The sequence below is a fragment of the Rutidosis leptorrhynchoides genome, chromosome 3 (assembly GCF_046630445.1).
Source record: "Rutidosis leptorrhynchoides isolate AG116_Rl617_1_P2 chromosome 3, CSIRO_AGI_Rlap_v1, whole genome shotgun sequence".
Classification (NCBI taxonomy): domain Eukaryota; kingdom Viridiplantae; phylum Streptophyta; class Magnoliopsida; order Asterales; family Asteraceae; genus Rutidosis; species Rutidosis leptorrhynchoides.
In genome coordinates, this window is record NC_092335.1 from 427,497,258 (window position 1) to 427,525,092 (window position 27,835).

Below are 27,835 nucleotides of genomic sequence, written 5' to 3' on the forward strand. Positions count from 1 at the left end.
CGACAACACATCTCAATAGGAGTTTGGGAAATTGTACTTATACCTGTGACCGCTATCCGGAAATAGGTATAAACATATGGCGTCATCCGACTCAAAGAATTTTAAGAATGCAAAAGATAACTACCCTATGGCAGAGATAGATAGGAAGGTAAGATCTCTGGCCGGATTTAAGTTTAAGTTGTTTTGGATGCGTACAAGGGATGTCATCAAATTCTCATGGCGGATAGAGAAGGGGATAAGACATCTTTCCATACAAATGAAGGAAAATTTTTCTACACAAAGATGCTAATAGTGCTCAATTTATACATTTTATCCTACGCACTATCGGGTTAGTTTTCGCTCGTTTCGGTCCATAATCGAAGATAAAGTGTTTAAATATGTTGAAGATTAGAGTTTATAGTTCGAGGGAGTTCGTGTTGTTTTTATAGTAGTTTTGGGTTGTTTCGGGGCTAAAATATCAGTTATAAACTACCAGGTTCGAACCCGAGTTAACGCTAAAAGTTTATGTGAAGTTTCAAGCTCAAAGGCACTTTCAGGTCTCGGGTTCGCGAAAATATGGCTCGCTATCGCGAAAACCAAGTCGAGAGCTGCTCGGTAACCGAAATTTGGAGTCAGGCAAGGGAACACCTTTTAAGTTGAATTTCACGTTCGCAAAATTTAATGAGCAAAAAATATCACGAACGCGAGAACAAGAAGTACCAGATCAAAGTTATATTCTTATTTGATATTAGAGAAAAGTGGGCTCCATCTTTTGTGTTTTTGGGCTGATCACGAAAAAAAAAAAAATAATAAACAAGAAAAGAGGGACTTCAAGAGGAGTTTTTTTTATCATTCATATATAATCCATCTATCTCACCATTCTCCGAATGTACAACACAAGAAGTATTAGTTTTAGGATTTATATTTTTTTTGAGGCTACGAATAAAAGGAGGTAGACCCTTTTTTTGGGTCGGCTACGTCAGAAAGAAATCGAACAGGACACCAACGAATTTTAGAGCATTTATAATAGTTTTCTTGAGTTTAATTATTTATCTATTATTATTACTCTTGGAGACCAACGAATTTTAGAGACCCACTGTTGAAGATTTTGGTTATTTAGCTTTTACTAGTGTTCGAACCCTCGCTTCGCGCCGGGGGTTCGATTTTCAATGTATTTTATTGTGTTTAGTTTGTAAAATTATTTCATGGCGAACGATGATGTCGTTGAAGCGCAACTCGAGTCGAACTAAAAGGTATAACCCGTGAAAAATTTAAATGTTATTTTAAATTAACAATATATGTGCATCTCCGCGTTTCGCTATATAATTGTCGATTTTTAAAAATATAACGCAAAATAAACGTGTATGAAAAGTACCCCAAATATTTAGCGTTTTTTAAAAAGCGTCCGTTTTGCGTATAGCTAGTGACATTGTGTTCCTAAAATTATTTCGAGCTTAACGATGGTGTCAGAAAAATTTGACTCGATGCGAGCGAGAAGATATGATACGTTGAATATTTGGGTGGAGTTTATTTAAGATTTTTTATGAAAATGATAATTTGACACTTTAACCCCCTGTATGGGGGTCGATTTGTTTTTTTGAGAAAAGTGTGGGGGGCTTTGTTGTGCGGGAAAAAAGTGAAAATGTTAAAATGCCCTTACTATTCATTTCCACTATCTCTTTTAGAATATATGTATAATATAATGTATAATAATATAATATAATATAATATAATATAATATAATAATAATAATAATAATAATAATAATAATAATAATAATAATAATAATAATAGTGAGTAGTTATTAGATAGTGAAAATTGTGTGGCGATAATTAATGAATAAGAAGTTTGATGGTTAAATTATAAAATGTAAAAAGTTTGTGGTAAATTTATAAAAACTATGAAGGGAACTATTATAAAGGGTGAGGTTAAATTATAAAAAATAAAAAGTTTTGTGTAAGTTTGTGAAACTTTGTAAGTTCACTATTCACTTGGACTATACTTTTTAGATATATAGTATAATATAATTCGGACAGTGTTCACTTCAAATTAATCGGTACATCATTGTTTAATTATTTGTGTTATTACAATGAATAAGTATTTGCTCTTGATTATTTGTGTTGATTGTTTCATTCATATGAATAGCTAAATCCCTTGGTGTTTGCTCGAATGTAATAGCTTTTGATCGTTGGATTGTTCTTATCTTCATGGATTTAATGTTTGATTGATTTAGTTTTATTAAGTTTGGTCAAAGACCCATTGTTATGCATGTTTTCTACTTTAATTTGATTATACATGTTATCAACTTGTTATTGTGAGATAATAAGTGTTAGATAATGTGTACAACACTTCATGTGATCTAGACGGTTAGGGATTTGATTTCAAGTGATTGTATTAAATATCTAATCGGTAATTAAATGGTTTTTGGCATCATAACCGTGTAATTACATTGAGTGATCTTTGTAGTTAGGATTTTAAGTGATTTTAATCCGGATCAAATCTTAATAGCTAAATCTCTTTGATTAATAATTATTGTGTTCAATCAAAAGATCCATTATTGTGTGAATCGGTTACTTGACTTTAATTACATAATTTGTTACCTAGTTTACGTGGGTTTATTAGGGGTAAACGAATTATGCTTCAACTCTTAGGAGATCTAGACATTTACATGTGAGTGTGAATGGTGATTAATTGGTAATTTGATAGCACAGTCGTGTAGTTGCTCCGAGTGATTGGTGCAATTAAGGTTTTATGTGAGTTTAACCTAGATTGAATCACAATAGTTTAATCCTTTATGATTTGATTATTTGAATGAGATTAATGTGAGTTAGTCAATTTTAGATGATTGAGTTATAATTTATCAAACATTTAATCAATTTTAATTGAAAGAACAATCCACGTCACTAGTGAATCATCTGAGTGAACACTGCTTCGTCTATCTGGTTATTTGTTTTATTTATTTTTTTTGCATTATTAGTTTATTCAAACCATCATTTTACAACATAAATTTTCAGAATAATTATCAGTCTTAAAATCTTAAACACTGCTCCCTGTGAACGAATTCGTAACTTTATTACAATAAGATTAGGTGTGTCTAACGCATATCAGATGCCCTGTGGGCTAAAGAACACCAGAGTATCATCGTGTAATAGATGCTTGTGTGATGACCCGGGAATTTCCGACTAAATTTAAACTTAATCTTTATATGATTTCGATACGATAAGCAAAGTATGTGATGTTGAGTCTCGAAAACTTTGAACTGTGTTCGTGTATTCATTTAAACTTTGACCATTCCCGACGATTCACGAACCAATATGTAAACAATTGTGGAAATATATATATATATAAATAAGAGTATATATATTAATTTAAATTAAAAAGTATACATTATGCAAATAGAATTAAAAATGTAAGAAAACAAACAAAATAATTAAATTGATATTATAATAAATATATGTGAATAGATATATAATATTATCATGAATCTATATAAATAAATATATAGATATATATATAAAAAACTTTTATTAATAACAACTATATTGTAACATGTATATATATATATATATATATATATATATATATATATATATATATATATAAATATTAATTAATCAACTATGATATTATCTAATATATGTAGTACTTAATTAGCAACGTATTAGAGCCAATCATATAAATTTTTTTATTTTAATAGTATTGTTAATACTTTCAATATTAATATTAATATTAGTGTTATTAATGTTATATATATATATATATATATATATATATATATATATATATATATAATCTATGGGTGTAAATGTGTTATATAGATGGTTGAAGTATTATCATTACCAATATTACTAACAATAATAATATTAGCATTATTATATTTAGTATTATCATTATTTATTAACAATATTATTATTATCATTTTTATAATTATTTTTTTTATTTTGATAAAGTTATTGTTAACATTATTATTATAAATTCTCTTGTTATTATTGCTAGTATATTTAGTATAAATTAATAATATCAACAAATTTTATAAATAGATTTATATTATTAATTAATATAACAGAATTTGACATAACAGATATAATAAATAAATGATATATACTTTTGTAAACATAAATACAGATAAAAGAAAAGAATCCTATGATATATCACTATATCTGGTTCGTTCACTTCCTTCTCCCCTTTTTCTGTTTTTTTCCTTCCTGCCCGTGTATTCTTGTCGATCCCAAACACTAGAAAACAATTTGTTCGATCAAATCATACTACTGTATAAATCGATCACTTTCATATATACATTCCCTATTGCTATTTGGAGAATGAAAGAGTAATTACAGAAAATAAAAACCCATTTTTCTTCATCCATGACCTGTTTAATCAAAAAATACAAATTCGAATCAAAACCCAGAATCTAATATTGCAGAGCTGTTATAAATCATCTTGTGAGACTTTCTATAAATTTTCAAGCATTAACTTCTCAAATTGATTGATAATTTCGGAGTCAAAGTTTTATGTTTCAAAAGTCAACCGATGTGTTCTTAAAGAAATTCGAATTTAATTCGAAGTTTTAGAATCAATTGAAGGTCCATATAGTTTCTAGGAACCGTTTGCAACATCTTTCGTGTTATAACATTTATCTAAAACGTCCTTGAATTCAAAGATGATTTTTTTTTCTGCAACCCCAGCGACGAGCAGGTACTGTGGGATTTGTTTTTTTATATTTTTTTTTCTCTTTCTCGTTTTACATTAATACTTTTACGTAATACCAATTGTCCTAAATATAATGAAGTATATAAAATTTATGTTATTGTGACTTTGGATGTATCGAATGAATGATGGGGAAGAAGATGAACATCGCGAGTTAGGAGATAAAATGAATTGGTTTGAGCTATAATTATAAAGTCAGAAATAGACGAGTGGTTAAGTGTGGGTTCAGGTGAGCGGGAGGTCGTGAGTTCAAGTCCCGTCTCAGGCGTTTTATTTTCATTAAAGCCTTGAGGTAGTTTTATTTTCTTTTTAAAAATCATTAGTTTTATTGTTATTACTATTATGTTGTTAATATTACTATTTATTATCATTATTGTTGTTATTGTTATTAATGTTAATACTATTATTGTTATTAGTTTTATTCTTATTAAATATTATAGATAATATCATTATTATGATTAATATTATTATTACTAATATTACAATAATTATCATTATTAGTATTATCACTAAATATTATTATTATTATCGTCGTTATCATTAATTCTATAAGACTACAATTAAACTAAGTATTACTATTATTAGGATTAGGATTAGAAATTACAAACTGATGTCATAGAAACTTTAGTCACTAGTTTAGAAAATTAAACGCGAAGTTTATGATTATGATTAGGATTATTATAGTCGTTATAAAAACAATACAAGCTATTATTATTTAAATTTTTTTTACTAATATTAGTATTAATATCACTTTTGTAATTATTAGTTTTACTATTATTATTATTAATATATGAATTAATTTTAACAATATTATTTTTTTATTAGTATTATCGATACTAAGAAAGTTATTATTATCAGTAAATCAATATTATCAAAACTATCATTTTGTTACAAATAACTATTCTGTACCTAAAATATACTTAAAACATGTATTAAAATTATAGTAAGAGTTTATATACCTACATATCAAACATAATAACAATATTTATATAAATACTATATATAACGAACTAATGGTATTTTTTTTTATAATACTAACTATATATATATATATATATATATATATATATATATATATTAATATAACTAATAAATAATTTGAATATATGCACAAACTAAATAAGTATAATATATAATCTAAGATGAAATATAAAATTGCTCGATTATGATTATATGTGTTAATATATAAACAAATGATATAGGTTCGTGAATCCGAGGCCAACCCTGCGTCGTTCAATATAGTCATATGTATTTTTACTACAAAATACATTATGTGAGTTTCATTACTCCCTTTTTATATATATTTTTGGGACTGAGAATACATGCGCTGCTTTTATAAATGTTTTACTATATAGACACAAGTAATCGAAACTACATTCTATGGTTGAATTATCGAAATCGAATATGCCCCTTTTTATTAAGTCTGGTAATCTAAGAATTAGGGAACAGACACCCTAATTGACGCGAATTCTAAAGATAGATCTATCGGGCCCAACAAGCCCCATCCAAAGTACCAGATGCTTTAGTACTTCGAAATTTATATCATGTTCGAAGGAGGATCCCGGAATGATGGGGATATTCTTATATGCATATTGTGAATGTCGGTTACCAGGTGTTCAATCCATATGAATGATATTTTTGTCTCTATGCATGGGACGTATGTTTATGAGAAATGGAAATATGAAATCTTGTGGTCTATTAAAATTATGAAATGATTATTTATGATAAACTAATGAACTCACCAACCTTTTGGTTGACACTTGAAAGCATGTTTATTCTCAGGTATGAAAGAAATCTTCCGCTGTGCATTTGCTCATCTTAGAGATATTACTTGGAGTCATTCATGACATATTTCAAAAGACGTTGCATTCGAGTCGTTGAGTTCATCAAGATTAATATTAAGTCAATTATAGTTAGATATATTATGAAATGGTATGCATGTCGTCAACTTTCAATGTAATGAAATATTGTCTTTTCAAAAACGAATGCAATGTTTGTAAAATGTATCATATAGAGGTCAAGTACCTCGCGATGTAATCAACTATTGTGAATCGTTTATAATCGATACGGACTTCGTCCGGATGGATTAGGACGGGTCTCTACAGTTGGTATCAGAGCGAAGGTCTTAGCGAACCAGGTCTGCATTAGTGTGTCTAACTGATAAGTCGTTAGGAAGCATTAGTGAGTCTGGACTTCGACCGTGTCTGCATGTCAAAAGTTTTGCTTATCATTAGTGTCAAAAATTATTTGCTTATCATCCTTAAAGTCTAGACACGTCTTACTGCCTCTATTGCGTAGACAGTGTATAGATAAATTCATATCTTAGCGTATCTGTTATTGTTACCTTTGCCTGACAGCTTCCGTAGATTCCTCCGTAACTTCTGGGATTTTAGTATTATATATGCATATGTAAATTATGTATTGCAGGGTACTAATCTACATCCTATTCTATTCCTTATCGAAAATCCTTCATCTAATCGTACGAGATGAGTCCCTCAACCAGATCGAGTCCCTTAGATTCTGATAACTATTCTGATAGTTATTCCGATAGCTATTCCGACATAGAGTTTCACTCAAGCTCCGAAAGCAGTGTTACTAGAATGAATCAACCAATCAGCCATCCCCAATTCATCTGATGGTTTCATAGTCGACTTAATCAATGGACACGCGAAGAAGGCGATCTCTTCCACCAAACGAATTTACCTCTTGGCAAAGAACCTGAAGCACTTACCGGCTAACCTATCCGAAACACCATTTTCAGCCTCATTTCCAGGGTAGCTCGTCACGATTACATTCTATCCACAATTCTGAACCTTATTCATCCGCTCGTTCCGACCGACAATCATCCTGGAATAATAGAAGAAGTCAATGAACTTTGCGCTCGAGTAATCAATTGGGAGAATATGGTACAAAATTTACCAGCTTCAGCAACATCACTGGCACCAACAGTACCATCAGTAACAGCACCAGTACCATCAACAATCCATGCCTCAACATCTCATTCTGTACCTCAAGCATAATCTCCGTTTTACACCTTGTTCTACATCGATTAATTTTCGTTCTACGAATCGTTCTATATCATTTATCTTCACGGAACATGGCGATTATGTAATCTCTAATGTTTCATAGATTATATATTCTTGTTCTAACGGTAAATCAAATGAGATTAATATTACATTAACTCATTAAATCCATGATTATATCTGAAGAAAATATATATGTATATATATTTTCATAAAGATTATAATTAAAAATTCTTTCGTACTAACTGTTAATGGTGAAAATATTTTAACGGGTAGGTAATACCCGAGGAATATTTAGATTTCACATTAATAAGTTACACTGTACATTCTTTCAAATCTGATTCAACAGTCATTTACTATCATGTTTACATCTACAGATATACTTATCCATTCACCGCAGAATAACCATTTTCATTCAATTTCATATTTGGATTTGACCTATCAGAATCCAACAAGTGGCATAATGAAGAAAACATTTGACAAAATAGAATTTGTTAGAAACAGACAAATTAACTATGAGGAATTTTGTTAAGAATCCACGCTAACTGTTCCTAGCTAATTGTTCCTAGCTACCTGATTACATTTTATTTATCGCAATTTACATTCTCGCAATTTTAATTATCATCATTTAATTTCTATTATTTACTTTACGCACTTTATTTATCGTCATTTAATTTCTGTTATTTATTTTTACGCACTTTAAATATCGGGACATGTATACAAGGTTTTGACATATCATATCGACGCATATATATATATTATTTGGAATAACCATAGACACTCTATATGCAGTAATGATCGAGTTCTCTATACAGGGTTGAGGTTGATTCTACAATAATATATATACTTTGAGTTGTGATCGAGTCTGAGACATGTACACGGGTCACGATACGTATTGATTAATTCGAATATTATATATTTAACAATATATGAATTATTGAATTGCTAACTGTGGACTATCAACTGAGGACTACCAACATTGGACAATTAAAAATGAATTAAAATATTGATTAAAACATATGAAACTAAACAATTCTTCAAGTTTGCCACTTGATTTCATTTTAAACCTCATTTGTATCTTGACGATTACAATCTGCGTTCAAACCTTTCATGATTCTTGAAAATACCTCAATCGAAAGGATGAACCAACCGCACTTCATCTACGGAAGAAAAGATTTATGCATATAGTTATGCACCTGAAAACACTCGGAACTTGAGTAAACGTTTAACACTTATCTGTGCTAATTCCTTTAGTGTTATTATCACCCCAAAATAACTTGGTGATTCCTTTCAAAGTAGCAAATTTTGTCACAGCTGTGATGACCCGGAAATTTCCGATCAAATTTAAACTTTAATCTTTATATGTTCCCGACACGATGAGCAAAAATATGTAATGTTGAGTCTCGAAAGTTTTAAAAAAAAACTATATTCATATAATCAATTACCCTTTGACCATGCCTAGCGATTCACGAACAATTATATATACATATACAAAGGTGTGATTATGAAATTGAAATATATTGATGAAACATTGAAAGGATTAGTTAATATAAGTTATGAGATCTATTTTATGAACCTGGAAATACTATCAAGGTATTGAATAGATAATACTTTACATGAATGTATTTGTTCGATGTAAGTTTATCGACGAGATTAAAGATAATATCAAATGATTGAATTATCAGATACACTGAATTATGATTAAGAGTATCTGTTATGAGGTCCACTTTGAATTAGGTAACCTTTATTATTAACCGTATTCGGAAAATGGTAAAGTGAGTTCATTTGCTCCCTTTTTACTCATTACATTTTTGGGCTGAGAATACATGCAAATGCTTTATTAATTGTTTTACAATATTTATATGCGTGAGTTTCATTTGCCCTTTTTACTCTTTACGTTTTTGGGCTGAGAATACATGCAAATGCTTTATTAACTGTTTTACAATATTTATATGCGTGAGTTATAGTCCCACTTTTAAAATCTAATATTTTTGGGATGAGAATACATGCAGGTTTTATAAATGATTTACAAAGTAGACACAAGTACGTGAAACTACATTATATGGTTGAATTATCGAAATCGAATATGCCCCTTTTTATTAAGTCTGGTAATCTAAGAATTAGGGAACAGACACCCTAATTGACGCGAGTCCTAAAGATAGATCTATCGGGCCCAACAAGCCCCATCCAAAGTACCGGATGCTTTTGTACTTCTAAATTTATATCATGTTCGAAGGAGGATCCCGGAATGATGGGGATATTCTTATATGCATATTGTGAATGTCGGTTACCAGGTGTTCAATCCATATGAATGATTATTTTTGTCTCTATGTATGGGACGTATGTTTATGAGAAATGGAAATATGAAATCTTGTGGTCTATTAAAATTATGAAATGATTATTTATGTTAAACTAATGAACTCACCAACCTTTTGGTTGACACTTGAAAGCATGTTTATTCTCAGGTACGAAAGAAATCTTCCGCTGTGCATTTGCTCATTTTATATATATTACTTGAAGTCATTCCAGGCATATTTCAAAAGACGTTGCATTCGAGTCGTCGAGTTCATCAAGATTATTGTTAAGTCAATTATAATTAGATATATTATGAAATGGTATGCATGCCTATCAACTTTCGATGAAATGAAAGATTGTCTTTTCAAAAACGAATGCAATGTTTGTAAAATGTATCATTTAGAGGTCAAGTACCTCGCGATGTAATCATATGTTATTGTATTCGTCCCTATGAATTGGGTCGGGTCGTCTCATGTGGTATCTGAGCGGTGGTCTTAGCGAACCAGGTCTGCATTAGTGTGTCTAACTGATAAGTCGTTAGGATGCATTAGTGAGTCTGGACTTCGACCGTGTCTACATGTCAAAAGTTTTGCTTATCATTTTGTGTCGAAAATCATCTACTTATCATCTGTAGGAAATTACCTTCTTATCATTCTTAAGTCTAGACGCGTTTTCTTGCATTTATTGCATAATAGTGTATAGACGAAATCTTATCCTGGCATATCTGTTACTGTGAACTTTGACTGACATTTTTCAAAGATTCTCCGTAAGTTATGGGATTTTGGTATTATATATACATATGTAAATTATGTATAGAAAGATATCAAATCTAACTCCTATAATCTATTTCATATCAAAAATTCATTCCCTTGATCATACGAGATGGATCCCTCAACCAGTTCGAATTCCTCAGATTACGACAGCTATGCCGATATGGATTTCCATTCGAGCTCCGAAAGCAGTGTGACCGGAATGGATCAACCAATCAGTCATCATCTATTCTGGATGAAATGGGGATGGGTTCGTAGCCTCCTTAAGTATTGGAGACAAGAAGAAGGTGATCCTTTTCATCCACCAAATTGCCCTATTGGCGATGAACCTGAAGCACTTACCGGCGAACCTGTTCGTGAAACCATTTTCTCTCTCATTTCCAGAGTATCTCGTCACGATTATATACTACATCAAATTCTAGATTTTATTTATCCGCTCGTCCCAACCGACAATCATCCCAGTATACTGGCAGAAGTTAACGAACTTCGCGCTCGCGTGACGGCTTTGGAGCTTATAGTGCAAGGATTACAAACACCATCAGCAGCACCAGCAGCATAATTAGTACCGCCAGTAACATCAACATCGCAAACCTCAATACCCTAAACATCAGCCGCATCACCAGCATCAACGATGTCATCATCATTAATACCAACAGTGCCATTAACATCATCAACAATCACATCTGCATCACACGCCTCAACATCATAATCTGAACCTCGGATATCAACATCACACGCACCATAGATACCAAGGAGTACCAACAACAACAAATGATGAAGTATTGATTCATAACTTCATCGGAGAAACATTCTGCGGTGATTATGTAATCTCTAAAGTCTTAGAGATTATATATTCAAGCCTTAACCGTAAACCAGATGAGTGGACAGAGATGATAAGGAGAAGAATCGAAACCCTGACAAAGAATGGTGCGCGGCTTACAAGCTAGACTTATTTTACCAACAGCATCAACAGTACCCTTAACCCCACCAAAACAGTCAGTGTTGTCAACATCGTTAGAATCGTCAGCACCTCTAACATCATCAGCTCCGCCAGTTCAAGAAGTACTGTGGAAATTATTACGAATCAACAACGAATATATTGTATCAACGAGATATGAATTATTAACTCATCCTTTCTAAAGAAATTATATATATATTTTGTATATATATGAATTCTGAAACTATAATAAACATTTCGTACTAAACTATTAAGTATGAATTGAAAAAGGGTGGATACTACTCGTATGAATTCATATTACTAATATGCTATGATGTACATCCATCGATAACAACTTAACCATCGTTAACTACAATCTCTGTTTCAACTCAATGAATCTTATTTCATGATAAATCAAGTGTATCATTCAATAACATGTTTGATTTTACACTTTCATCTTCGATGCACTCGAAACTTTCTAGAAAACATCAATCGTACATTGTGAAGTTCGCAAAAATTCTTCAAGCGTCAACATCCTTCACTGAAGAATATCAATAAAAATAAATATTAAAGTATTGATTGCATTAGCGAAATACTCCATGATGATTATGTAATCTCTAATGTTTTAGAGATTACTCATTTCTAATTCAAGCCGAAAATCAAATGAGTTTAATGTGATTTTAAACTCATTAAATCTGTATTACATCTGAAGAAAATATACTCACATATATTTTCATAAAGACTGAAATGAAAATTCTTGTTTAAAATATTAATTGTGAAATTTTTTAACGGGTAGGTAATACCCGAGAAATATATTAAATCACAATTAATATGTTACGTTCTCTGATTTTGGGAATTTCAAAATTTAACTCGAGATACAACCGAAATCATTATTCTTAGATCCTTACATTTTTCAAAGCTATACTTTGAATTCAAAACTGTGATAGAACGTCACTTTTAATCATAACACTCAGATGAATATGAAAATTATTCGGGAGTCAGGACAATTCCATCATTTGGATATTGATTATGACAATCTGCATTTAAAACCCTTCAAAATTCCAAAAGACACTTCAAACATTGAACAATCGAGATGATGATCCAACCACACATTATCCGAAGTCTTGTACCTGAAAAACTCTCGAAACCAAAGTCATAGCTTAACACGTACCGCGACGAATTCTTTATCATTTATTAGCAAAAACAACATTACAATTCCTTTCAAAGTAGTCAATTTTGTCACAGCTCCTACAAGTCAACTTCGACTTTTCAGTTGGACTAGTCTTATTATAACCTCGACAAACACGTTACCCCTTATTCTAAACCTTCACAGACAGATATTCTTCATCATCATTATATCTTAAATGTTATAAGATATCTTCGTATCTTCCATTATACATATTCTCCATATCTTTGGAGATATCTTCACAACTATTCTTATCAAGTATCATTTATCTCTCCGTAATATCTGCAACATAAAAGAAACCGTGTTAGTTTCTAAATTCTAAAAAAAAAAAAAAAAAAAATTCGAATATGAATGTTTTTGAAGTAGTGTTGGGAACTGATGCATGAGTTAGTATAATATAATGACACTTGATCAACGTCATTATATTAGAGTAATTCATGCTGAGTTTCTAATGGAACGTGATGATTCACAGAACATGCCGTCATCATGTGCCATTTACACGACTCTTACATTCTATCTAATCTCTAAATATATCAAGAAAATATTTCTTGATGATTCGGTCTTTTCCAGAGTATTCTGGTAATTTGGAAAATCAATATCGTACCCTTTCAAATTCCCTCTTAGAACATTAACAATGTTCATTCCGAAATCCATAGGTGCGAATTCCGGACCATTACAAGAGCTATTTAATCGCAAGAAGAAGAAACGAAAGGACAAAGCTCCGAAATAGAAATTTGGGATATAAACCGCAGCAAATAGAAGGGAACATTAATTATGAATGACAATGATTATAGAAGACAGAAACAAGGACATCGAAGTATAAGGGAAGATATAAAACCCAACAACCACCCGCAAATTATAAACTGTAGATGTCAATGCAAATAGAAATATAAAGACACGGAAGAACAAGAAACACTATAAACCCTAGAGTATAGTAGAAGTAAATAGATTCTTCCGGTGGCAGATTAAAAAGAAGAACGACAGATATGAAGGTTAGGAATATATCAAGGATCAGGATGGGATGGAGCATATTAACGAATACTTTAAAGTATGAATTGAGGAAGGAAGAATAGAAGATGAGAGTTGTAAAGAAATGGAGAGGGTAGATTTATAGGGAAATATCCGACAGAACAATCGAAGCAGATTATCGCGTTCAACCAAAGAAGATCTAAATCTCCTTAATTACCGAAGAATCAAATCTTATTATGAAGATTTCTTCTAAATTCCTTAAATTCCGGAAAGCAATCTTGAACACACCGCCAGTTAAGTCAAACATGCATTTATTCATTTTTCACTCTTTTGCGATAGCTTCACTTATACTCATCGCATAATCAAATTGGGTTATCTATATTACTCAATGATGATAAAACTCTATGTATCAGTTTACAGTCATCATAATAACCTTCTTACTGTTAGCCATGACGACCTCTACCAAATTTCGGGACGAAATTTCTTTTAACGGGTAGGTACTGTGATGACCCGGAAATTTCCGATCAAATTTAAACTTTAATCTTTATATGTTCCCGACACGATGAGCAAAAATATGTAATGTTGAGTCTCGAAAGTTTTAAAAAAAAACTATATTCATATAATCAATTACCCTTTGACCATGCCTAGCGATTCACGAACAATTATATATACATATACAAAGGTGTGATTATGAAATTGAAATATATTGATGAAACATTGAAAGGATTAGTTAATATAAGTTATGAGATCTATTTTATGAACCTGGAAATACTATCAAGGTATTGAATAGATAATACTTTACATGAATGTATTTGTTCGATGTAAGTTTATCGACGAGATTAAAGATAATATCAAATGATTGAATTATCAGATACACTGAATTATGATTAAGAGTATCTGTTATGAGGTCCACTTTGAATTAGGTAACCTTTATTATTAACCGTATTCGGAAAATGGTAAAGTGAGTTCATTTGCTCCCTTTTTACTCATTACATTTTTGGGCTGAGAATACATGCAAATGCTTTATTAATTGTTTTACAATATTTATATGCGTGAGTTTCATTTGCCCTTTTTACTCTTTACGTTTTTGGGCTGAGAATACATGCAAATGCTTTATTAACTGTTTTACAATATTTATATGCGTGAGTTATAGTCCCACTTTTAAAATCTAATATTTTTGGGATGAGAATACATGCAGGTTTTATAAATGATTTACAAAGTAGACACAAGTACGTGAAACTACATTCTATGGTTGAATTATCGAAATCGAATATGCCCCTTTTTATTAAGTCTGGTAATCTAAGAATTAGGGAACAGACACCCTAATTGACGCGAGTCCTAAAGATAGATCTATCGGGCCCAACAAGCCCCATCCAAAGTACCGGATGCTTTTGTACTTCTAAATTTATATCATGTTCGAAGGAGGATCCCGGAATGATGGGGATATTCTTATATGCATATTGTGAATGTCGGTTACCAGGTGTTCAATCCATATGAATGATTATTTTTGTCTCTATGTATGGGACGTATGTTTATGAGAAATGGAAATATGAAATCTTGTGGTCTATTAAAATTATGAAATGATTATTTATGTTAAACTAATGAACTCACCAACCTTTTGGTTGACACTTGAAAGCATGTTTATTCTCAGGTACGAAAGAAATCTTCCGCTGTGCATTTGCTCATTTTATAGATATTACTTGAAGTCATTCCAGGCATATTTCAAAAGACGTTGCATTCGAGTCGTCGAGTTCATCAAGATTATTGTTAAGTCAATTATAATTAGATATATTATGAAATGGTATGCATGCCTATCAACTTTCGATGAAATGAAAGATTGTCTTTTCAAAAACGAATGCAATGTTTGTAAAATGTATCATTTAGAGGTCAAGTACCTCGCGATGTAATCATATGTTATTGTATTCGTCCCTATGGATTGGGTCGGGTCGTCTCAACAGCTCCAACAAGTCAACTTCAATTTTCATTCGGATTAACCTTATTATAATCTTGATATATATGCGTGCTCTTCTGTTGTTACCGGGGAATCTTTTATATTCCACCATATTACCAGCAGATGTACCAGCAACCTCGTCGCTCCTTAGTTTAAATCCCTCCGACAAATCACTATATTTATCTATTGAAGTCTCATCATATACTCATCCGCATCTTGTAACAAGTACTGTCATACCAATTACCGGAAATCAGCAATCAGTTATTTGAATCTCGCAATAATTCTACAACAACAGTTATAGGTATACATATAACCTTTATCTCTTAGAAGTATGACCTTCCATTCTGAAATTCTGAAAAGCTTCCAGTCTACGAATCAATACTATGAATTTTGAAAAGTTGAATGAAGCAACAAAAACTGTAAACGACCTCAACAGCTAAAAGTTGATGATAAAGAATTGTATGTTGGCAAAGCTCATAAAAAGTTTGAAACTGAAAAACTAATTGAGCAAACTACGAAGGGGTCTCTGAACAAATCACAAGGACTAAACTTGTACATTAAGAATCCTGATGATTATGTTTCTGATGAAATCTTTAGCGAATACCTTGCTCCTAACTCCAAACTCTTACGGACAAATTTTCTTCACCATCCTTCGATATTAGAAATTCCAAGATATCATCGTATCTTTCATTATAAATATCCTCCATATTTCTGAAGATATTTTCATAATTATTCTTATCTGAAATCATTAATCTCTTCGTGCTATTAGTGTTACATCATATAGAAACTGTTAGTTTCTATATTCTGTAAACTTTCGAGCTTAAAATATGAATGTTATTGAAGTAATGTTGGGAACTATTAAACGCGAAGTTTATGATTATGATTAGGATTATTATAGTCGTTATAAAAACAATACAAGCTATTATTATTTAAATTTTTTTTACTAATATTAGTATTAATATCACTTTTGTAATTATTAGTTTTACTATTATTATTATTAATATATGTATTAATTTTAACAATATTATTTTTTTATTAGTATTATCGATACTAAGAAAGTTATTATTATCAGTAAATCAATATTATCAAAACTATCATTTTGTTACAAATAACTATTCTGTACCTAAAATATACTTAAAACATGTATTAAAATTATAGTAAGAGTTTATATACCTACATATCAAACATAATAACAATATTTATATAAATACTATATATAACGAACTAATGGTATTTTTTTTATAATACTAACTATATATATATATATATATATATATATATATATATATATATATATATATATATATATATATATATATATATATATATATTAATATAACTAATAAATAATTTGAATATATGCACAAACTAAATAAGTATAATATATAATCTAAGATGAAATATAAAATTGCTCGATTATGATTATATGTGTTAATATATAAACAAATGATATAGGTTCGTGAATCCGAGGCCAACCCTGCGTCGTTCAATATAGTCATATGTATTTTTACTACAAAATACATTATGTGAGTTTCATTACTCCCTTTTTATATATATTTTTGGGACTGAGAATACATGCGCTGCTTTTATAAATGTTTTACGATATAGACACAAGTAATCGAAACTACATTCTATGGTTGAATTATCGAAATCGAATATGGCCCTTTTTATTAAGTCTGGTAATCTAAGAATTAGGGAACAGACACCCTAATTGACGCGAATTCTAAAGATAGATCTATCGGGCCCAACAAGCCCCATCCAAAGTACCGGATGCTTTAGTACTTCGAAATTTATATCATGTCCGAAGGAGGATCCCGGAATGATGGGGATATTCTTATATGCATATTGTGAATGTCGGTTACCAGGTGTTCAATCCATATGAATGATATTTTTGTCTCTATGCATGGGACGTATGTTTATGAGAAATGGAAATATGAAATCTTGTGGTTTATTAAAATTATGAAATGATTATTTATGATAAACTAATGAACTCACCAACATTTTGGTTGACACTTGAAAGCATGTTTATTCTCAGGTATGAAAGAAATCTTCCGCTGTGCATTTGCTCATCTTAGAGATATTACTTGGAGTCATTCATGACATATTTCAAAAGATGTTGCATTCGAGTCGTTGAGTTCATCAAGATTAATATTAAGTCAATTATAGTTAGATATATTATGAAATGGTATGCATGTCGTCAACTTTCAATGTAATGAAATATTGTCTTTTCAAAAACGAATGCAATGTTTGTAAAATGTATCATATAGAGGTCAAGTACCTCGCGATGTAATCAACTATTGTGAATCGTTTATAATCGATACGGACTTCGTCCGGATGGATTAGGACGGGTCTCTACAGCTTGCATTCAGAGAAAAAATAGGAAGGAATGTGGAAGCATGCGTCGGTGATAAAGTAATAAAAAGCAATACGAATGAGTGTATGATAAAAGATATATTAGAAACCTTCACTTCGTTACGCAAAATAAATATGAAACTCAACTAAAAAAAGTACACATATGCAACGGAATATGGAAAATTTCTAGTGCACATGGTAACATCAAGAGGTTTAAAAGAAAATTCCAAGAAGATACAAGCACTCGAGGATAAGGTATCTCTAAAAAGCAAGAGGGAGGTTCAAAGTTTAAATGGAAGATTAACAGCGCTAACCATATTCCTATCAAAAGCAACTGAAAGATCTTAACCTTTTATGAAAGTGTAAGAAGGGTTTTTGAATAAAATAGATTGTGTCTTTACAATAGAGTCGAAGAATCTTTTCATGAAATAAAAAAGCTATAAAAAGAATTGTCAACGTTGACCGCTCCCATAGCAGGGGAAACCCCCACTTTGTACCTATAGGTATATTTGGAGGCAATAAGTTCTGTAATAATAGCATAATGGAGCAAGGTATAGATGCCAATATATTTTGTCATTAAGATTACAACAAAGTGGGATCAATTATCCACCATTCGTAATATTATTGTATGCTTTGGTCCACACCGCTAGACGGTTAAGGATATATTTTCAAGGCCATACAATTTTGGTGTTAACCGATCAACTAATTAAAGAAATCCTTAAGCGACCCGATTCATCTTGTCGGCTAGCGAAATGGGCAGTTGAATTGGACGAATATGAAACAAACTTGGCACCACTGAATGAAACACAAAGGGCAGACATCAAATGAGGAAGGTGCATGAGCCGTTAACGAATATTGGAATGGTGTTTCATGGGATTGGAATTAGAGGTGGGTACCAAATTATCAAACACATGCGCAACTACAAGATCTCTTATCCATTTTAAGTAATGTTTCCATGTCTGATGTGAATGATGTGTGGACTTGGACCATTGCTTCTGATGGTCACTTGTCGGTAAAAAGTACTCGACTGTTTTTGGATCGAGTGTATCTTCCTGCAGCTCTTCATAGCACGAGATTGCATCATTTCCTACCTATAAAGATTAATATTTTCATGTGGCGTGTATTGCTTAATCACCTCCCTATGAGACTTAATCTCTATATTATAAGTTTGGAAATAAACTCTATCACTTGTCCTACTTGCAGTGTTGGCGGTGAATCAAGAGACCACACGTTTATTTCATGTAACATGGCTTCGTCTTTATGGAATCGGGTAAAGATTTGGACTGATGTTCGATGGCCTAATCTGGATAATATGGAGGATTTTTTTGATTGGTTAGACTCCTTTGCAGCTCCCGCAGCTTCCAAGACTCGCCTATATTGCATCTTTGTCTCAACATATAGTGGATATGGTGTTTTCAAAACGACGACTTATTTGACTCAAAGACTATTAAGAGAAGTTACATTTTTTATAGCATTCAAATGACTTCTTTTGCTTGGTTAAAAGTTAGAAGCAAATTAACATATAGTGGATATGTCGTTTTGTAATGTTCTAGCTCTTTGCTAGTTTCTAATAAAATTTTGACCCTTAAAAAAAAAAAAAGGAAGGTGCATGAGCTAGACTCATACTCACAAGCCCAAATAGAAAAGAACATACATATGTTTTAAGGTTCGTCATTATTAATTATTAATTCATTAAGAGAAAGATATCATATACTGCATACCTTAAGTTTTGCAAAAAACAATTATTTTGTTAGTATTTTTTAGGTTTCGTACATTAAAAAAAAATATAAAAATATTGCCCCCATGCAGGATCGAACTACAGACCTCCAGTTTACAAGACTGGCGCTCTACCACTGAGCTATAGGGGCTCATTTGCTTTAGATTTTCTTCGGTTTTTAAATACATCAGTAAACATACGAGTCGCTAAACTCAACCTAAATTACCGATTTCAGATGGAGGTTTTGAAGATGGCAAGTTCTAGGGTTTATTTGCTTCGCCATACTTTAAATCACTCAATTTTACCTACTCGTTCCACTTTTCAATGTCGATTTTACCTAATCGTAAATTCAATGTTTCAGCTTCAATTGAAACTGTAATTCCATCCACTGACATCTCCCAAAACCCTAATTACCAAATCAACCGATGGAAACCAACGTGCTTGTATTACTCTCAAGACAAATGCACCATGGTATAATTTCACACCTCTAAAAATTTTCAATTTATATATATTTAATTTAATTTAAATATGTGTGATGTGGAATTTTATGCAAATTGAAATTTGATTTCTGTTAAACAGATGCAAGATTCCACTCACTTACAGAGATTCAATCATAGCTTCTCTTTGGATCATACATTAAATTCAGAGTACAAAAACAAGCATTCTGATCATTTGGACTACTTTCTAGTGCTTGATTTGGAAGGTAAAGTTGAAATTCTTGAATTTCCTGTTCTGATGATTGATGCTAGAACCATGGATGTTGCAGCTTTCTTTCACAGGTTTGATTTACTAATTTTATAGACATTTAATGTAATTTTAGTAATTTTGTTAGATGGCATTCATGTTGTGCACAAGTCAGTCATTATTTGTTTGTTGCAGGTTTGTTAGGCCTACTGGTATGAGTGAAGAAAGAATTAATCAGTATATTGAAGGAAAATATGGGAAGCTAGGAGTTGATCGGTATGTTGATATTCTTATTCTTTAGGCATCTCAATAGTTACAACGTTCATGTAAGCTTATGCTTTTGTTACTATATATCTGCATTCAATAGTTATGCCTGTGCAATTGTAGGTGCATCAGATATGTGCATATACTTTTTATTAGAACGTCAAATATGGAGTAACTTGTTTACAGGGTTTGGCATGATACAGCGATTCCGTTCGAGGAAGTAATAGTACAATTCGAAGAATGGATGGCGAAACATAGTTTGGGCTGCAAGGAAGATGGTGGGCCACTTCACCGAGCTGTGTTTATAACCTGGTAAGATCATACGTTTCTGTACAACTAAAAGTTATATAGTTGCCATAGAAGCCTTCAAGTACATATTAACATGATGATTCATATCATTTGCAAGTTTCTATTGCGCATTTACAAATTGGAGACTGGTAAATGGGAGTAATTTAGAATTTTTTTGTTTACCGAATAGTATAACACTGAAAATATTATGTTCTTTCTTGATTTGTATGGTGAAAGTCGAAATTTATATATGCCAAGTTAATAATGATTGTGTAATTGTGTATTACAGTGGGAATTGGGATATAAAGACAAAAATACCCGAGCAATGCCAAGTTTCAAAAATGAAGTTACCCTCATACTTCATGGAGTGGATCAACTTGAAGGACATCTATTTGAATTTCTACAAAAGGAGGGTGAGTATGCAGCACTGGCTAAATTTTTATATCAGAATGTGCAATATCCTATCGTCTCCGTCTTTAATAATCGTTCCACCACAATAACAACAATGCCCAATCCCACAAATATGAGGTATGAGGGAAGTGAGATGTATGTTAGGAACGATTAGGTGAGCCCTAACAAGACTTGATAACACAAGGTTATTAAACACATTTACAATAAACAGATTAAACTTGATGAACACGAAAAACGAATGTAAAAACGTAAAAAACACGAGAATATAACGTGCTTATATGTAATCAATGAGATTACTATAATCCAAGGCCAACCAATGAGTATTCTTATTAAAATTTCGTAGGTACAATTTACAGGTCACATTTGGGGGTATTTATAGCATAAAACGAGTTAGAATCGCAACACAACGAGGATTTCAAGTTACGTTCCAATTCTGCCAGCCTAGGGGCCTCCTCGCGATCGCGAGATCCTAGACCAAATCATCCTCGTGTCGCAAGCAACACATCGAGCAGATTTCGCGTTGCGAGCTTGAATCTCCCTTTCGCGAGCGAACTTCGCGGTCGCGACTAGGTGTTTCGTGGTCGCTAGATGTACATAAATAGCGGTACACTTCGATTTGTTTTACTCGAATTCGCAGTCTCAACCAATCATTTCTCATTTCTCATACCCAGAGGGAAGTCGATTCTTTACCCGATGGTAGAGAAACCCATGAATATAAATATAAGTATAGAGATACACACATAAATATAAGTAAGCAAATAAAAACAATTGATACGTACCCTCAGGGTGGTATATGAGACTAATGATGCATATACATATACATATACATATACATGTATATATATTATTATATTATATATGTATATGAATAATGCATACCATAAAAATAGATAGCGAATAACATGCATGAACATATATTTCTACTTGTTATATTAGACTCATTAGTAAACGTTCCCTCCTTGGGAAATAGAGTGGGGTGCAGTTTGACTCTGGAAGTCAAGCCCATTGCTTCTCTAAGTTGAAGCTTTATTTGGTTTGCTAAATATATATAACACCATATTAACTATTAAATTCTGAAGCCGTAACCTACATCATTAAACTTGCGGCATTTTTCTGATTCTGTGAGTTCGATTTTCGCCGGCAAGCGTTTCGAAACGCGCCGCCACGCGCCGTCGCTCAGTTCGCCGGAATTTTTTCCGGGCACTTTCTCTGTTCTTTTCGCAGGTATTAAAACGAAGCTTCGCTAATTCCGCCGCCTCCTGCTGCCCTTGTGCCGTCGCTAGCCACCGCTGCCGGAATTTCCTTGTTTACACAAGGCTGTGTTTGTTTCTTTCTACCCTTAAACTTCTTTTACCCTTAACCTTACTTTGACTGTATTATCCTAATCTTGTGAGCCTTACTTTTTTGTATACTAGTTACGTGATTGGTATTATTAGAATATACGGAGTATTTTTCTAACTTGCTGAACTTGTTTTTTTATTTATTTTCTTATCTCATCTATTTATTTCTTACTATTTGCTATCTTTTTCCTATATTTTGCCTTACTTTGACTGTTTACTATTGTATAGCCTGGTCTTTATTGTATTTTACTTTTTTGTTTTGAATTCTCTCGATTTTTATTTTCTTTATAGGTTAATATAGACCCTACTAGCACCTATGATCACCTGAGGTCATGTCCTCCTAGATTAGGGGCGGATAGGACTAGAGGGGTTAGAGGGGGTAATAGGGTTGCTACCCCGGGTGGGATTAGAGTGGGTAGTTGGAATATAGGAACCTTGACGGGCAAGAGGATTGAGCTCGTTGATACATTTCTTAAGAGTAATGTAGACATAGGGTGTGTTCAAGAGACTAGATGGAAGGGTGAAGGGGCGGTAGATATTAAAGACTATAGGTTGTGGTACTCGGGTTCTAGGATAGCACGAAACGGGGTAGGTATCTTTTTGGGCAAACTACATAAGGATAACGTTGTTGACGTGAGTAGGCTTAGCGATAGGATTATGTCGGTTAGTCTAATTATTAAGGAGGAGACTTTCACGGTCATAAGCGCATACGCACCTCACACGTGCTTAAGTGATGCGGAAAAGAAGAGTTTTTGGGAATTGTTAGATGAGGTAGTGAGGGGGTGCCCAGCTGACCATCGACTGATTATAGGGGGTGATCTGAATGGACACATAGGAGTGGAGGCAGAAGGTTACGAGGGAGCCCATGGGGGCTTTGGGTTTGGCCCTAGAAACGAAGAAGGGCGCTCAATCCTGGAGTTTGCCATTGCCCACGAGATGGTCGTAGCAAACTCTTTCTTCAAGAAGAGGGATGCTCAGTTAGCTACTTTTCATAGCGGGGGTCGTAGCACCCAGATTGACTTTTTGCTCCTCCGTAAAGGGGAACTTAGGACTTGTAGGGACTGTAAGGTCCTTCCAGCATTGACTTGCTCCTCCCAGCATCGATTGTTGGTCATGGACCTAGTCACTCTGGGAAGAGTTGGTAGGAGGGCCAGGGTTGTGCAACCTAGAGTCCTTTGGAAGAACCTGCATGGAGCGAATGCAGAGACTTTTAGAACGACTGTTGCTGATAGATTGAGGGTAGAAGGGGATTACGTAGCCCCTACTGATGTAGATCAGATTTGGAACCGCATGGCGTCCGCTATCAGAGATGTGGCAAAAGAGACTTTAGGGCTGGCAATAGGGACATCGAGAGCCCATAAGAGTAGTAGAGAATCGTGGTGGCTTAATGACGATGTCCAAACGAAAGTCGCGTTAAAACAGACGAGGTTTAGGGAGCTCATTACTTTTGGAGAAGGGACACCTGCAGAGAGAACTAGGATAGAAGAAAGATATAAAGAAGCTAAAAGAGAAGCAAAGAAGGCCGTAGCTATTGCTAAAGACAAAGCATATGAAGATTTATATAGGAAACTAAAACTCTAAAGAGGGAGCTAATGACATATATAGGATAGCTAAAGCTAGGGAGCGAAGAAGCAGGGACATGGTTAACGTCAAATTTATCAAGAATGAAGCGGGTCAAACTATAGTGAAAGAAGACCTTATTAGGAATAGATGTGAGGAGTATTTTGCATCCCTCTTCTGTAGGGAAAGACCCGAGCGGAACGGGGAACTCCATGAGGTTCGTGAGTATCAAAACAACTGTTTCTGTACGAGGATTAACCAGGAGGAAGTTAGATCGTCTCTACGAAAGATGGGGAGAAACAAAGCAGTAGGACCAGACCAAATTCCGATTGAGGCATGGAGGTGCCTAGGAGATGAAGGGGTTAGATGGCTGACAAACCTTTTCAACATGACGTTTAGAAGTGCAAAGATGCCTATGGAATGGAGACTTAGTGAGGTTATTCCCATTTACAAGAATAAGGGAGATGCGCAAATATGTAGTAATTATAGAGGCATAAAGTTACTTAGTCATACAATGAAGCTTTGGGAGAGAGTGATTGAGACGAGGCTCCGACGTGAGACAAAGGTTTCAGAGAACCAGTTCGGTTTCATGCCAGGACGTTCGTCGATAGAAGCGATCCACATCGTTAGAAGCCTTATGGAGAAGTATAGGGAAAAACAAAAGAACCTACACATGGCATTCGTAGACTTGGAAAAGGCTTATGACTGTGTCCCGCGTGAGCTGATTTGGAAGACCCTTAATGTTAGGGGTGTCCCAAGTAGATATATAAGGACTATTAGAGATATGTATGAGGGGGCGAAGACTCGTGTACGTACGACGGTAGGAAACACTGAGTTTTTCCCAGTAGAGGTAGGTTTACATCAGAGATCGGCCCTTAGCCCATATCTTTTCGCTTTGATTCTAGACGAACTGACTCAAAGGATACAAGATAACATCCCACGGTGCCTAATATTCGCGGACGATATTGTATTAGTTTCGGATTCCCAGGATGAGCTTAACAGAAGGATAGAGCAATGGAGGAGCGCCCTAGAATCAAATGGCCTACGGATTAGCAGACTTAACTCGGAGTACCTTAGATGCGATTTCAGGACGAGCGAAAAGGAACAAGAGGATATTGTGGACGTCCGAATTGGGGACCAAATTTTACCTCCACAAGAGTCCTTTAGATATTTAGGCTCGATGCTTCACAAATCGGGAAGGATAGATGAGGACGTGACACATCGTATACGAGTAGGATGGTTGAAGTGGAGGGCAGCGAAAGGGGTGTTGTGCGACAAGAAGGTACCCCTTAAATTGAAAGGGAAATTCTTCAAGGTGGCAATCAGACCGGCCATGTTGTACGGATCGGAGTGTTGGCCAATGACGAAAGCCCAGGAGAGAAGGATGGAGGTGGCAGAAATGAGGATGCTTAGGTGGACGTGTGGTAAGACAATGCTAGATTTGATACCAAATGGAGTTTTTATGGAGAACTTGAAAGTTGGGAACATAACCAACAAGCTGAGGGAAGGACGACTAAGATGGTTTGGACATGTTTTGAGGCGCCCACTTTTAGCCCCGGTTAGGAGAGTCGAGACCCTTGTTGTTGGGGGCGTAAGGAGAAGGGGTAGACCCAGACGTAGGTTGGAGGATAGATTGAAGCTTGACATGAAGGAGCTCTTATTGACTGAGGACATGACTTCTGATAGGAATTTGTGGAGGAGTAGAATTAGAATAGATGACTAGGCTCTACATTTTGCTTATTTTTTTTTATATATTTATATTATATTTCCTGCCTACTTGCTTGTGTGCCTTATCGTATTGGCTGTACCTGTTTTACGGTTATATTATATATCTATACTTATTGTAGCATTTTCAGAGGATTTATTGCACTATATGGTTACATGTTTGTATTACATTATATAGCAATTAATTTATACATACTTACATATCACATGCTTTTATGCTATCATTGTATGCTTATTTGTCTATGTTTACATTGTATACCATCTATTTTATACTGCATAGTATACCTACATGCTTCTTACCAACATGTTTTCGTATACTTATTGTACTTACATGACTGGTTATACTTGCATATTTGACACGCACATATTTTAATTATATGTTATATTACATTATTTTGTTACATGCTTTATTTACCTATACATATCGTATTGATATATACTTTATTCATGGTAAAGTTTCTTTTTTATCTACTTTACTTGTATACTTTTACTGCACATATCGGAATTCATGGTTCTTTATGGTCGGAGGTCCCTAGGAAGCAGCCTCTCTGCACTACAGAATAGGGAGGGACGACTTCCTCTACCTGGGGACCGATAGGTATCCGTGGGTGGAGGAATGACTTCCCTTTTACTTTAGGGTAGAGGAAAGGACTGTCTACATCTAACCTCCCCCATACTCCACTCTAGTGGAATTGGGTATTGTTGTTGTTGTTGTATTAACTATTAAATTCATATCTTTATATTCTAGTTATCAGGTTTTCCCAAGCATTAAACCAGAGATTGTGACTTTGATGTGGTAATTTTTTGAATTGGTCTATTTGGTTATGGTAGATATTTAACTGGTCAAATACGTTAAATCAAGATAATTAGGTATACACAGGTTGAAAGTTGCCTAAAGTTTTCTCAAGGCATTAAAGTACTAATTCTCATAAACATGTTTATTCAAAGATTTAGATTATTGTTTATATTGTATATCTCTTATAGTAATTTTTGACACATTAATTGTTTAGAACATATGTTTAAGGTCAACCGAACCTGTTTTGACCCATTACCAACACACATTTTTCCACTTACAGGATAAGTGTATAACATGAACAAATCAGAGTTTTTTTTTTTTTTTTTTTTTTTTTTTTTTTTTTTTTTTCGATTTAGAAGTCAAGCATTTGATCTCATAAGTGTAGCTACTGCTTTGGTTCGCCTATTTGACCTCATTTTCGAATTTTAACGCTTGTTTTATGTTGTGATGATGATTGTAGGCTGCTGGAATGCGTACAATGATGAATGAGTTGAAGATACCATTATTAGGAAGTCATCATCTTGGTATTGATGACACAAAGAATATAGCCAGAGTGTTGCAGCGTATGCTTTTGGATGGTGCAGTCTTAACAATTACTGCAAAGAGGAACCCTTTGGTTCCTCAAAATGTTGAATTCCTCTTTGAAAATCGTATTAAGTAGTCGCCCTCATTTTAAGACAGAGGATGTTCATGACGCCGTAACATCATTATCTTTGGATCTTTATTCAACTGTAAGAGGCTTTTACCTGTCTGACCGTCACAGGTGTTAAAACTTTCTCAAGAGAGCTACAGGTGAGCCAATATGCTCATAGTGGGGATCCTCGCAAAAAAAACTAGCTCAAGATATTAAAGATACCAAAAAAAAAAAAAAAAAAAAAAAA

At 33.3% G+C, this 27,835-nt stretch overlaps 1 non-coding gene and 1 pseudogene across 1 annotated transcript; one reads left to right on the plus strand and one right to left on the minus strand.

The window, feature by feature from the left end:
• The first annotated feature begins 76 nt into the window (after positions 1–76).
• LOC139901458 (uncharacterized exonuclease domain-containing protein At3g15140-like) lies at positions 77–27,835 on the plus strand (annotated as a pseudogene).
• Positions 19,966–20,037, minus strand: TRNAT-UGU (transfer RNA threonine (anticodon UGU)). The gene has a single exon. It is a non-coding gene; the product is annotated as a tRNA-Thr (tRNA).